Below are 14,177 nucleotides of genomic sequence, written 5' to 3'. Positions count from 1 at the left end.
TAACTGCCTTGACAACCGAACCACCAATGGATTGGAATCTTAAAATCGCAGCACCATGGAAACAGGACCATAGAATTTTGGATCTGGACGGCACCAGAAAGTTTACATAATTCAACAGATTGACAACAATAACGACGACAGATCCTGAGAACAAAGGGTCAGATTCAGGACTTCGGACAGTGGATACACAGCTCCCACCGGCCCACTTCTGAGATGTTCCCAGAACTCCAGCCCGGGATCCTGTATTCTCCTCGGCTTGCTATTCCCACCTCCTCCCACCCAGGACTGTGCACGAAGCAGGTCTAAGGAGCAGAAAAATGACTGTTGAGCCTGCCTCTCGGTGAGGTCCATGCATCTTGGGTTAACTCAACCTTAGTTTACTATGTGTGCACGCGTTGACTGGAGCATGAGGTATTTTTAAAATATGACTCAGAGTTCTCCCTGTCACAACAGGTAATTAGTGGGGTCCTTGTTTCACTGATAGGTTCCCCACAATAAGAGGAGCTACGTGTTTCTAATGGCAACAATACATGCTCATTGTTAAGAACTCAGACATACGACAATAAAGAAGAAAGTGAAAAGCAACTGAATTTTACCTCCCAACATAAGCACTATTAACATTAGATATTTACAAAAATGGGGCATCGTTTATATGTTTATAACTAGGGTTTTACTTAGCAGTATACCACAGACATCTATTTCATTATAGTTGAACGGCTTGATAATATTCCCTTGCGTTGGTGTACCATAATATATTTAGCCAAGCCTCCATTTGGAGGTCTAGTTTGTTTTCAATTTTTCAGTAAAAACAAACAACAACAAAAAACCCAATGTTGAGATAAACCTCTGGTTCCTAGATTATTTATCTTGATTGATTTTAATATGCGATTTGAATTTTATCCACAAGGGGGAAGCAGGCTACTAAGATTTTAGAAACAAGCAAAACCCATCGACTTCTTTGGCATACATAAGCTCACCCTGACATTATGAGGTGGCTATTAGTATGTCCCCCTTTGTATGGATAAGGAAACTGGGGTGGGGAGACGGAGCGCGGTGTACAGATTATCACCAACCAGTGAGGGCCAAGGTGGGGTTCAGAGCTGTCCGCTGCTTCCACATAGCTGCCTGTCCACTTGGCGCAGCTGTTCCAGAGTTGACAGCAGCAAGACCTTCTCCCTACATTCAATTCAGTTCTAGGAACTGTGCTGGGACACTATTCAGAAATAAATAAGAAGATTTCTGCTCCTCAGGGGATCGCTTTCAAGTGTGAGGACAGACTTAAACATAAAATACCGAATAATGAAATGCCCACCAGAATACAGAGAGCCCAGGAAGGCAGGAAAGTCACAGTGAGGCTGGGCACAGCTTTATAAAAGAGTTGTGACAATACTACCAGTTCAGGTTTATTTAGCATTTTCTCTGTAAGAGGCAGAATCTCATTGAAAGTCCCCCCCTGGACCCAAAAGTTATTATATCCTTTTTACAGAGACGAACACTGCAATCCACCTCCTTAATGTTTGTTTGGGCAGAGCTTGGGGAAAGACTCGTAGAGAAGGAAACACAGAAACCAAATCTGGGAAGCAAGAAATACGGCCACATTTGGGAATACAAGGGGATCGCTGTGCTTGGGGTGTGAAAGAGGAAGAATCTGAAGAGATTAAAGGCAAATCTGAAAAGATTAAAAATGAGAGAGAAAATTGAGCCGGATTGGAGAAGTTGGTGAATAGCAAGCCAAGGAGATCCTACCCTATTTTATATTCAGGCGGGGAACCAAACACGCAGAATGACATCACCTGTACTTTATGAAGGTGACTTTGGTGCATTGCATAAGGGAACAAAGGAGACTAGTTAGGGGGTTGTTAAAATAATCCTGGCGAAAGGTAAGAAGGAATGAGAACCAAAAAATGTTACTGAGATAAAATCCACAAGATTGGACATCTCACTACATTGGGGGAGAGAGAAGTACGGCTGAGTTTTCCATGTTTGGACAACTGGGAGAACGTGAGCGTGTACTCCAAGGAGGGCCCGCAAGGTGGGAAGAGGTATGAGACCAGGAGTCTGAGGGACCTCTGGGTGGGCTTGTTCAGTGGGGAATTAGAAGTAGGAAGCTGGTGATTTATTTTTTCCATTTATCTTCAGATAGAGTGGGAAGGAAGGAGAGAGGGAGGGAGGGAGGGAGGGAGAGGGAGGGAGGGAGGGAGAGAGAGAGAGAGAAACATCAATGAGAGAGAGACATATCAACTGGTTGCCTCCCGCATGACCCTGACCAGGGCTGCTGACCTAACTGCAACCGAGGTACGTGCTCTTGGCCGGAATCGAACCCGTGACTCCTTGGTCCATGGGCCGACGCTCTAACTGCTGAGCCAAACCGGCCAGGGCAGGAAGCTGGTGATTTAGATGTCTTACCTGAGCATTAGAAGAAACGAACCCGGAGCCAGCCAGGGAGAGTCTATACTTGAGATCAGCAGGGCATGTTCATACCCTGGTAACTGTGGAGGAGACACTGCTCCAACACCGGACTGCTGTCTGCCCTGTGAGCCGGACCTGGGTCAGAGTGGAGATTACTTACTGTAACTCCCCTTGGAGACTGGCCGTAATCGATGCCCACTCTGACATAAACCAGCACCCCTCCCCTGCCCCCTGGTACATGCTGGCTCCTGGAACAGGTCATTGTCCTGACCTGGTCAAGCATGTAAAGTCATTTCCCATAGCTGGTAGCTTTCAGGTGCCAGCGCCCATGGATACCCCCCTTTACTTCCTATTAATGTACATTTCCTTCAGTAAACTCTATCAACTACCAGACTGAGTGGGCAGCCTCTTTCTTCAGCCTTTCCCTGCCCTCCACTTACAGAGCTAGATTTTCAGACCCAGGGCCTCTTCCTGGGTCTGTGAATACTTAAAATAGTCTGTAATTCCACGGCCAGATTTCTCTCCTAGAGAAATCACAGGTGCGCAGGAAGGTGTACGGAGGCTGTTCACAGTAGCATTGTTTATAGCCGGTGAAGGACTAGGTGATGGAAAGAATAAATTAACCATAAAACATCCACATGGTGCCGTGATTTGAAATTAAGTAGATAAAAAATACTAGCTTGGACAGAGCTCTAATGTACAATAGTGAGAAAAGCAAGTTGCAGTACAATAATAATGTGTAACACTACTTATGGAAAAAGAAGAAGAAAAGTCCAAAAATGCTGCCACCTATATATTTTAAATGGTTGTGTGTATGTGTGTGTGTGTGTGTGTGTGTGTGTAGAAAATGCTGGAAGAATAAGCATACTGCTAATTGTGCTAGAGAGTTGTGACAAAAATAGAGAGCAGAAGGGGGCAACCTGGGATTTTAGCCTCAGCTGTCAAGTTTTCGTTTTACAAGAAAGATGTAATCATACATGATTCATGTGGAAACCACTCCAACCACGCAAAACCAGATAGATTCAATGGGAAGAAGAGAGAATGGAAGAAACAGGCACCTATTCCGAGACTCTGAGTAGGATATATTATGGGGAACACTGGGAGAAGTTTCTGGAAGGGCAAGCTGGAGGGGCAGCCGCTGCACCCATAATTCTGCAGAGGCAGTCAGCCAGATGAACCCTGTGAGCTCAGTTAGTTTTTAACGCCTTTCAATTACTGCCACAAACTACTGTGTACTTGAAAGGTCACCATGACCCACCGCTTGCCTTGGAAACGAGACTGCTTGTTCTTTCCTACGTTGTAAATATCCCGGAACACTGTATCCGATTCTTGTGTTTGGACCTACCCTTTCTCTCCCAGAAGTTCCACCGCGGTGGTTCTCGGTGTTCTCACTCTGGTCCTGCAAGCTGCCTAAGAAATCCACTCCCTCCCGTTCCAGCCCCAGCAGACACCTGCCGCGTCGCTTGTCTCCCACTCCGAGATATTCCCCATTCAGGTCGCTTGCCAGCGGATCGCGGCGGGAGGCCCTGTATGGGCTTTCTCAGGGGACACCTGGAGTAGGTGTAGCTAACACTGAGCACGTGGACGTGCCAGGCACTGTGCCAAACTTCATAGGACGTATCTCATTTAATCCTCCCAACAACCCAGTAGGTCAATCTGTGACAACCCTCACTTCCCAGCTAAGACTCGGCGCGTGGTGGTAAGCATGGGGTGAGTGAGTGTGTGTGTGTCTCACCACTCAAGTCTGTCCTAACGGATTGAATGAAGGTGGGATGTAGGGACTGGGGAGGAGTGAGGGACTGGACGAGAGAACAACTTCCCAGGTGCTCCGGGGGGTTCGGTTTGCCAAGTGCCTTACAGCCATGACTTCATCACGGTGCTCTAATGGTGGGGGTCATTAGGGAAAACAACATGAGTCAAGCTTTAATTTCCTTCAAGTGCCAACCATTGGGTCAAAGGTTGTTAGGGCCCATTAACCTACCATGAGGCCTTGAGCAAGTCGGCGAGGGGTGGACACAGGACGTGTGCTCTCTGTGGCCCCTTCTGGCCCAGCTCTCTAAGGACCATCCTTCTCCTGGCAGTCACGCCTCCCCGTCTGGAAACTCTTGGCCGGGCACCGCCTGCCCTCCATGCCCGCCCGTCCCAGGAGACAGAGCTAAGCAGCAGAGGAGCCAGTCTGGGGTTAGTAACAGGCTGTTTGTGTCCAGGAGCAGACAGGCTGAGAGGTCATGCTCCTTCCGAATGCTGAGGCTTCTCGTAAACATTCGCCCAGTGAGCCTCTGCAATGCCAGGCCAGCTCTGGGCCCGTGGCCTTGCCAGGCAGAGCACCAAGGCCCGCACACGTCACCTCTTCTCCCTCCTCCCACTAAGGCTCTCCTCCTCTTCCTTCCTCCTGTCCTCCTCTGCTTTCTTCTATAATGGAAAGGGGATACAGTCTGACAGTAGACACGCCCATAACTTTGGGCAGGTCATTCATCCCTCTGAGTCTGTTTCCTCCTGTGTAAAAAAGAATGGAGGTAACAATGGGGCCCCCTTGCGGGATGCATGGGAAGGTGCGGGCACTGTGTCTGGTACACGCAGCGGTATGTATGTATGCATTTAATTTTAAATGTATTTTAATTGACTTTTTTTTTTTTTTTTAGAGAGAGGAAGGGAGAGAGAGATGGAAACATTGATGTGAGAGAGAACCACCGATGGGCTGCCTCCTGCACCGATCGGCTCTCCCTATGGGGGATTGAGCCCGAAACCCAGGCATGTGCCCTGACCAGAAATCGAAGCAGGACCTCTCAGTCCATGGGAGACGCTCAATCCACTGAGCCACACCAGCAGGGCTCACTCAGTGTTTGTCTTTCCCTTTCTCTCTTCCACTCCACCCCTTCTCCCCAATCCTGGCCCCTGCTCTTTGCCCTTTCTAGTCGCCTGCTCCAGTCCTGCCCCACCTCCATCCCCGGCTCTTCTGCCTCCTCTGACTGTCCTCATGTGGCCTGGGTGGGTGAGAGAGGGATCCAAGCTAAGCTCTAGAGGGCTGACCACTGTGGGGCCAGCCAGGCCACGCCAGCCTTGGCTCTGACCGACAGGGCCACACCCTGGACCGCTCTGCTTTTAACAAACAGCCCGTAGGATGGATTTGGAGGTGGAGGGAGAATGTAGAATGGGAGAGACCAGGATATATTTTTTTATTTTTTTAAAGAGTTTTTTTTTTTTTTTTTTTATTTTAGAGAGAGGACGGGAGAAGGAGAGAGAGAGAGAGAAACATCGATGAGAGACATGGCCGCCTCTTGCATGCCCTCCACTGGGGATCGGGCCCACAACCTGGGCGTGTGTCCTGACCAGGAATCGAACCTGCGACCTCTTGGTGCATGGGTTGATGTTCAACCCCTGAGCCACACTGACGGGACCTTTTTTTTTTTTTAATCCTCACCCTAGGATATTTTTTCTGTTTTTCTTCAGAGAGAGTGGGAAGTTTCCTCAATTTTAAAATAGAATTTATATTATACATACTTTATAGAGTTGTTATGGGATTAAATAGTTTGTTTAAAACACTTAGATCAGCGTGGCTGATGTGCTCAGTGGATTGATTGTTGTCCTATGGACTGAGAGGTCCCAGTTTGATTCCGGGTTAGGACACATGCCCAGGTGGTGGGCTCGATCCCCCGTGGAGGGCGTGCAGAAGGCAGCCAATCATTGTTTCTCACCTCGATGTTTCTATCTCTCTCTCCCTTCCTATCTCTAAAAAAGAATCAATTAAAAAAAAACACATGAAAAATTGCATAAAACCCTTAGAGCAGAGCCTAACCCATAGTAGGCGCTCACTCAGCTCACCTCGGCTATTGCGCGCAAGTGACAACAGAGGCTGTGTGCCCCTGGGGAAAGCAGGGCATTCTCAGGGTGCTCTAAAGTCCTGAAACCTCACATTCCCCGGCTTTGTGGACCTCTGGCTAACAGTAGCTCAGAATCTTGTACACAAAGTACTCGACTGTCCCAGGGAGACCCTAGGAAACTAGCTGAAGACTTTCCAAACCAGATGGAACCCTTGGAGGTCATATGCTCCACGGTACAGAAAGAGCAGGGCGGACCGGAGCAGGGACAAAGCTGTGGTGAGTGGTGGAACTGCGGGAGGCGATGTGCAGAGCATGGGGGCGCTGGAGGGGGCCGTGGGGTGGCAGGATGTTCAGGGTTGGAGCCCAGGCTCTGTGCCTTCCAGGATGCTAAGTTTAGGCCCCCACTCCGTGGCTAAGATACTTGGGGCCATCACTGACATCTTTAATAACAACAACCATGTAAGGAGGAGGAATACATCCCAAACAATGCACCAAATGTTTTTAGTCCACTACCTCAGTCCATACAAAATCCTCTTTTCTGCCCTGGCCAGTTTGGCTCAGTGGTTAGATCGTTGGCCCACAGACCAGAGAGTCCTGGGTTCGGTTCCCGCTAAGGGCACATACTTCGGTTGCAGTTTGTCCCCGGGCCTGGTTGGGGTCATGTGGGTGGCAACCAATCAATGTGTCCCTCTCACATTGATGTTTCTCTCTCTCTCTCTCTCTCTTTCTTCCTCCCTCTATTCCGCTCTATCTGAAGATAAATCTAACAATATCCTCAGGTGAGGATAACAATACATCCCCTTTTCCCAGATGAGGCAAGACGCCTTGCCCCGCTGAAACAACTAGAAAGAAGCAGAGCTGGGACTCAAATCCAGGGTTTTCTGAGGCCAAAGCCAGAGTTCTCATGTGACTCACTTTTAACGCTTCCCAGTGCCTGACTTGGGGCTTGAGGCCACAGCCCAGAGAAATAGGGGCCTTTCGTTTTTGTCTGACTGAGCCGGCCAAGCAGACAATACCAATGGATGAGCCTGGGCTCCAGGTCTCCTTGCCAGCCCTGTACCCCTGATCTGCAAGCCGCGATGAGAGACTAGCCCCTGTATAGGGGAGCAGGTCCTCTCCTTCAGGGCCCCTGGCGTGGTGCCATCTGTCCCCACCCTCGGGGGGAGAAGCAGTGGCTGTTTTTTTGCCAGAGGCAGGGAAGGAGGGCTTAGAGCCTCGGGTGAAGCTTATGGGCCTGACTTGCCCAAACTTCAGCCAGGGCCTTGACCGACTTGGACGGGAGGACCAGGAACAAATGGCCATTGGAAGGAGAAGCAAGAAAGGGGGTAATCTGGAAAAGAAACTTCCTCTCAAAAAACATACAGTTTATAGTCGGTATGAACTTGTCTTTTTTTGTTGTTGTTGTTTTTTTATCCTCATTCGAGGACATTTTTCCATTTTTTGTACAGACAGAGTGGGAGGGAGAGAGAGGAAGAGAGAGAGAGGGAAACATCGATGTGAAAGGGACACATCGAGTGGCTGCCACCCACACGACCAACCAGGGCCGGGGACAAACTGCAACCGAGGTACGCGCCCTTAGCGGGAACCGAACCCGGGTCTCTCCAGACCGCAGGCGGACGCTCTAACCCTGAGCCACACCGGCCAGGGCGAACTTGTCGTTTTCATGGAGTGGAAGACACACATGACTTATACAGTCTGCCTTCCCACATGTGCGGAAACATGTCATGGTCACGACGGTATGCGCAGTGCCCAACCCAGGACCTGACTGTCGTCCGTGCTCAGTAAAGATGAAAAACGAATGAAAAGACAGATGGAGGGAATGGAACCTGAGTCCGAAAGCCTGCATTTCAGTGTTCAGCTCTGTGGCTCACTATGACCCTTGGGCAAGTCACTCTGACCAATAAGCCTCGGTACCTGTAAAACAGGTACCATGGCAGTTCCTACTTAAGGGCTTTAAAATCATCGAGTTCAGAGTGGGTATCGGTGCCTTAGTCGCTGACTGTCAAGCTGAGAATGTGTTCCTCCGGAACAACAGCTCACTGGGTCTAGCAACCTGTTCACAAGGGAGGGCCAGGAGTACAGCTCCAGGAACAGCAATTACACGCGAGAAGGTTTGCAAAGCTGCTTGGAGACGGGCACCATCTAGGAGGGGACAATAAAGCAGGCACGTGAAAGAGAGTCTTTCTCCCCGAGGGGTTCTTCAGCCTTGCCCATTCAGGGGTTCAGTTAGCATACCTGGAGTGCACACAGACTGAAGTCTGAAGAGTTTATAGGTCATCTAGTGCACGCAGCTCCCCCACCCTCTACAGGTAAGAAGACAATAGCCCAGTGAGAGGGTTTAAGGGCTGAGTGACAAGGACCAAGCATTTCTCGGCTCAGCTCAACGCTGTTCCAGTTCAAGAGGGGGAGGGTACGCTAGGGTGGATCTTAAGAGAAAATGTAAGGACAGGGAAAGAATGCCTGCACACAGCAATTTAAAATGGGCTTAGCCCAGGCCAGTTTAGCTCAGCAATTAGAGCATCAGCCTGTGGACCCGAGTCGAGGGTTTGATCTTGTCAAGGGCAAGTACCTTGGTTGTGGTTCAATCTCCGGCTCTGGGGCCCTGGGGCCCTGGTCAGGGTCCTGCAGCAGGCAACCAGTCAATGTGTCTCTATTACATCGATGTTTCTTTCTCTCTTCCTCCCTCCCACTCTTATCTGAAGATAAATATCCTTGGGTGAGGATTTAAAAAAGGGGGGGGGTGCTTTAAAAAGGGCTTAGAGAAGAGGAGGAACAGAGGGAGGGAAAGGCTGATAAGAATCTCTCACCCTATATAGATTATGTTTCAAAGCCACTTCACGTGAATAGCTTGTGAAATGGATGGTTTTAAGGTGGAGCGTTACTGGTGGGGCCTCCGAAAAGCCCTGTTCATCACCCAGCTTGTACACCCACGTACAAGCCCTGTGACCTTGGGCAATCCTCTCTCTGATCCTGAAACTTACCATTTCAAGTGTGAAGATAATAGCTCCCACCCCACAGAGCTCATCATCAGGGACCCCAGGTAATGGATGTGGAGGGGGGTGCTAATTAAAACGTAACAAAGCCAGAACTAGATCCCAATTATCCTATTACACTAGATGGGAAAAGATAGAGGCAAGGGCAGGGCAAGCAGCTTTGGGAACGTGTGTCACTGGAGTCCAAGAACCACATTTTGAGTAGCAAGGAACTAGGTCATCTCTAAGGACCCTTCTGGCCTGACAGTCTCTATGAAGTTGAGAGAGCAAAGCCTGAGAAATAGGACAAGAACTGATTCTGACCTATGCCTTAAAAGACTTTGGGGCTCAGTGTGAGGGCCAGGTTATTTATTTCCCGTGGACCACAGACCCCTTAAGAAAAAAGAACTTTATGTCTGGAACTCAGGCCGGCTTTTGGCTTCTGGGTCAGCTTACCCCGGCCCTCCTCCCTAGCCCATTTCTTAGTCTCACCTGCACTTCACTACCTGAAGGCAAGAGACAACCCTTTCTGAGCCACACCTCTCTCCTGGGGAGGATAGGAGGCAGAAGCTTATTCCTAAATAAAGGCAAAGGACAAATGAAGAATAAGGCACTCTCAAAGCTGTGTGCCCTCATTTTCTTTTTCTCATTCATTCATTTATTCTTAAACTATTTATTGACTATTCTGTGTGCCTGATACTCTGCTAGGGGCTGGAGTTACAACAGAGAATAAAATGGACCTGGTCTTAGATCTCACATTGCTTACATTCTAGTTGGCTGGAGAATGGGATAGACCATAAATAGGTCGGCAAATAAACGGATGAGATCGTTTAAAATTGTGGAAAGTAATAAAGGAATCACAAAACAAACAATAACAAAAAGTGATGGGGTCTTCTTTTGTCCACTGTCCTCAAGATAAAGTCCAAGGCCATCAAAGCCCATTGCCATCTGCCCTTGGTACTGCTCCAACCTTATCTCTTGTCACCTCTTACCTTCAGCCGAAAGAACATGGAGGACCTTTGATCACATGGTTCCTTTCACCCCAAACAATGTTTTCCTTTCTTCCTATCACTTTCCTGCCCCTCACTCAGCTGACTCCCTGTACTCCTTCCCAGCTTACTAGGTACTTGCACCTGGAAAGCCAGTCCAGCTACTACTGAGCCAGGTGAGCTGTTCCCGTGCTGTCCCCACGAGAGTACCCATCACCCTGTGCAGCCAGTGACTATCATCAGCTCACCGTGCTGTGAGTTCCTTGAGGTCAGGTATCACGTCTTATTTGCTCTGAATGGTCAAATCCTTAGCAGCTGGCACAGTGCCTAACACAGAGTAATAAACATCTGTTGGATTAATTAACATTTAGTAAGTTTACAAGTATACGAGGAAAAGGCATCGGCAAGATATGGTTTTGGAGACAAAGAATGAACTGGAAGGAAAAGAGTAATTCTTAAGTCTTTGCTGGAGTTCAAATTCTAGTGTCTTTCAGCCCCTACCCTCTATCAGGGCCTCCTTAAGACCTTACTGAGTCAGCAGGGCAGAAATTATTGACCACGTTTAACAGCTGGGGAAGGTCACCCCTGTCCCCAGATGGAAGACACTGTCAGGGTTTAACCTCTTCATCTTACAGGGGATGTGGAAGGGGAGGTGATATGCAGGCTCTGAACTAAGTGGCCTCGCTCATTTAAAATCAAAATAACCATTGAGGGTGAAAGTAACCACAGAGGAGGAAACAAGATGACTTACCCATAGTTCACCCTCACCCTCTAACCCGTGCCTGACTGGGCAAACACTCAAAAGCACCACCCCATTTAGCCTTGGGAACTCCTCCCCTGCAGTCAGTCAATGAGAAACCGTGTAATTATAGACTGACCAGGGTGGACAAAACCTTAGAATTCGAATTTCCTCATTTCAGAGTTGGGCGGAGTCCAAGGCTCAGAGAGAAGGGACTAGTCTAAGGTACATACTGAGATAGGATCAGGACTCCAGACTCTCAGTCCAAAACTTTCTCAGGTGTACTTCCCAAGTTCCCTTGATCTGAACCTTCGAAGTTGGGGGAGGGGTAAGAATGATGCGGATCTGACGCGGCCATTTTTTTTTTTGTGGTATGTGCCCCTAGCGGGAACTGAACCCAGGACTCTCTGGTCCGCAGGCCAATGCTCAACCACTGAGCCAAACGGCCAGGGCCTGACTCGGCCATTTGTTAGCTGTAGTCCTATTGGGAGAAGGGAGGCAGGAGGGCAGGTAAGTTACCCACACCATCTGGTTGTCCTACTCTGGAATTTACTGTTTCCCTCTAGACCTCATTGGTTTTGTGCATTGCTAGTTAACCCACAAGAAGTAGGATGTGAGTTGTTCACTGTGTAGTAATTGTTTAGAAGGTTGTGATTACTACTCCAGCACCGTTGTCTCCCCGCTAACTATAACCTCGAGAGGATTATGGGTGGGTGGAGTGAGGCTAGCAGAGGCATAGGGCTCCCTACTAAGAAATGAGGGAGAAGGTACATGTTTTGTGTTCCAGCAACATATGAAGACATCAAGAGAAGGGAAGGGACATTTTGACTGAAATCTTGGAACAGCATCCAGCTTAGGTCTGACTCTCACAGACACTGGTATTTGCTGCGGGACCCTGGACAAAGCTCTCAGCCTCTCTGAGCCATAGCCTCTCAAATGAGGGGGTTGAATGAGATCATTCCTAGGGACTCTTGCCCTTTTTATAACCCTCCCCCCAACAAAGCAGACTTTGGAGGGAGTGGGAGTCATTAACTGCATTTCAGTATGTGCCAAGGCCAAGTCCTGTTGAAATTAAACCAGGAGACTGAGCAAAATAGTTAACAGAACAGGCCCGAGGCTGCTATCCTTACAAAGATCTGCCTGCATGGTTGGTCCTTGGTTGGCATTTAGGAACTTCGATTTCAGGAGGATTATTGTTCCCAGAACTGCACTGTACCTCAGCTGTTTGTATAAGCAATGTGCTCTGTCTGAACATCTGATTTCCGCCTGGGAGTCTGGAATTCCATTCCAGACAGAGGATGCCTATGTGGCTAGCCCCGAATAGAAGCCCTGGGCATTGACTCTCCAATGAGCTTTCCTGGGACAACATTTTACACGTGTTGTCACAGTTTGTTGCTAGAGGAATTAAGCTCATCCTGTGTGACTCAGCTGGGAGAGGACGCTTGGAAGCTTGTGCCTGGTTTCCTCCAGACTTTGCCCCTTTTCCCTTTGCTGGTTTTGCTTTGTGTCCTTTCGCTGTAATAAATCATCTCATGAGTCTGATCACATGCTGAGTGCTGTGAGTCCTCCTAGTGAATCGCTGAACCTGAAGGTGGTCTCAGGGGACCTCAGACAGGAGATAAGCCTGGATTTCAGAGAGACCATAATCCTATACCAATCTCTTATAAATATATAGCCTAAACCAGCGCTGTTCAACAGACATATAACATCAGTTGTGTATTTAATTTTAAAATTTCTAGCAGTCACATTTAAAAAAATTTTTTTTTATTTTTTTATTTTTTTATCCTCACCCGAGGACATTTTTCCATTTTTTGTACAGATAGAGTGGGAGGGAGAAAGAGAGAGAGAGAGAGAGAGAGAGAGAAACATCGACGTGAAAGAGACACATCGATGGCTGCTATCCACATGACCAACCAGGGCCGGGGACAAACTGCAACTGAGGTACGTGCCCTTAGCGGGAACCAAACCTGGGTCTCTCCAGACCACAGGCTGACGCTCTAACCGCTGAGCCAAACCGGCTAGGGCTAAAAAAAATTTTTTTAGTGATATTAATTTTAAGAATAATATTTTCTTTAACCCAATATATAAATATTAACATTTCAATGTATAATGATATAAAGATTTATTGAGATGTTTTTACATTCTTTTTTTCATACTAAGTCTTCAAAAGCCAGTGTGTATTTTACAGTGATAGCACATCTCAAGTTGGACACATACCAAGTGCTCCCTAGCCACACTCACCTAGTGGCTTAGAGATTAATGACAAGGGCTCTGGAGACAGGACATCCGGGTCAGAATCCTGGTTCTGCTACCTACCAACTGCATGACCTTAAGCAAATTACTTAACTTCTCCATGTATTCATTTCCTCATCTGTAAAACAGCGATGATAATGTTAGCTCCTTCATAGGGCTGCAGAGATTTTTCCAAAAGTGCACAAATCTAAGGCAGTGCCTGATACATACAGGATGTTGGGGGGATGCTGGCCGTTACTATCCAAAAGCCTGGCCCTTGAGATCAACCTGTCTGACTCCTCCTTCCATAGATGAGGAAACAGGCTCGGAGTTTGGAAGGCCCTGGTTTCCAAAGTCCTGGTAGACTCCCTCTCTCCTGGCTGGATCTGATCTAGGATCCACCACTTACTCAGAAAACCAGCACCTGGCCCTACCTGGCTTCTGCAATCCCGTTTTGATTGCAAAACAGACCCACCATTTGAAGTTGGCACTGAAGTGATGGGGGCTGGGCCTCCTTGCAGCTGCCTCCATCTGGACCCATTAGTTGGGCTGGCTGACCCCATCACTGAGTCCAGCACTTACTCAGCAATGGCCGGGCTGACTTCCACTGTTTTGGCTTTTACACCCTTTATTGTTTATTAACTCATGTTTTATCTTCCCTGAAGACACAGAGCATCAGCATTTCTTCTTCTTCTTCTTTTAATCTTTACCTGAAGATATGTTTAGAGAGAGGAAGAGAGAGAGAAACATCGACCAGTTGCCTCCCGTATGTGCCCTGACCAGAGATTGAACCTGCAACCTTTTGGTGCACAGGACTATGCTCCAGTCAACTGAGCCACTCATTCAGGGCCATCAGCACTTTAAAAACAAAAAATCTCCTTTTAACTCATCTGCAGTCCCCGTTCATCCACCAAGCAGATATCTGGTTAGGTAGTAAGCTCCCTGTATATGTCTCAAAAAAAGAGGGTGAAGAAGTACTGGGTGCCCATGTGTCTGGGACCTAGTACTTTCTCAG

The sequence above is a fragment of the Molossus molossus genome, unplaced genomic scaffold, assembly GCF_014108415.1.
Source record: "Molossus molossus isolate mMolMol1 unplaced genomic scaffold, mMolMol1.p scaffold_m16_p_4, whole genome shotgun sequence".
In the NCBI taxonomy this organism is placed as follows: domain Eukaryota; kingdom Metazoa; phylum Chordata; class Mammalia; order Chiroptera; family Molossidae; genus Molossus; species Molossus molossus.
This window is presented reverse-complemented; position numbering follows the sequence as displayed.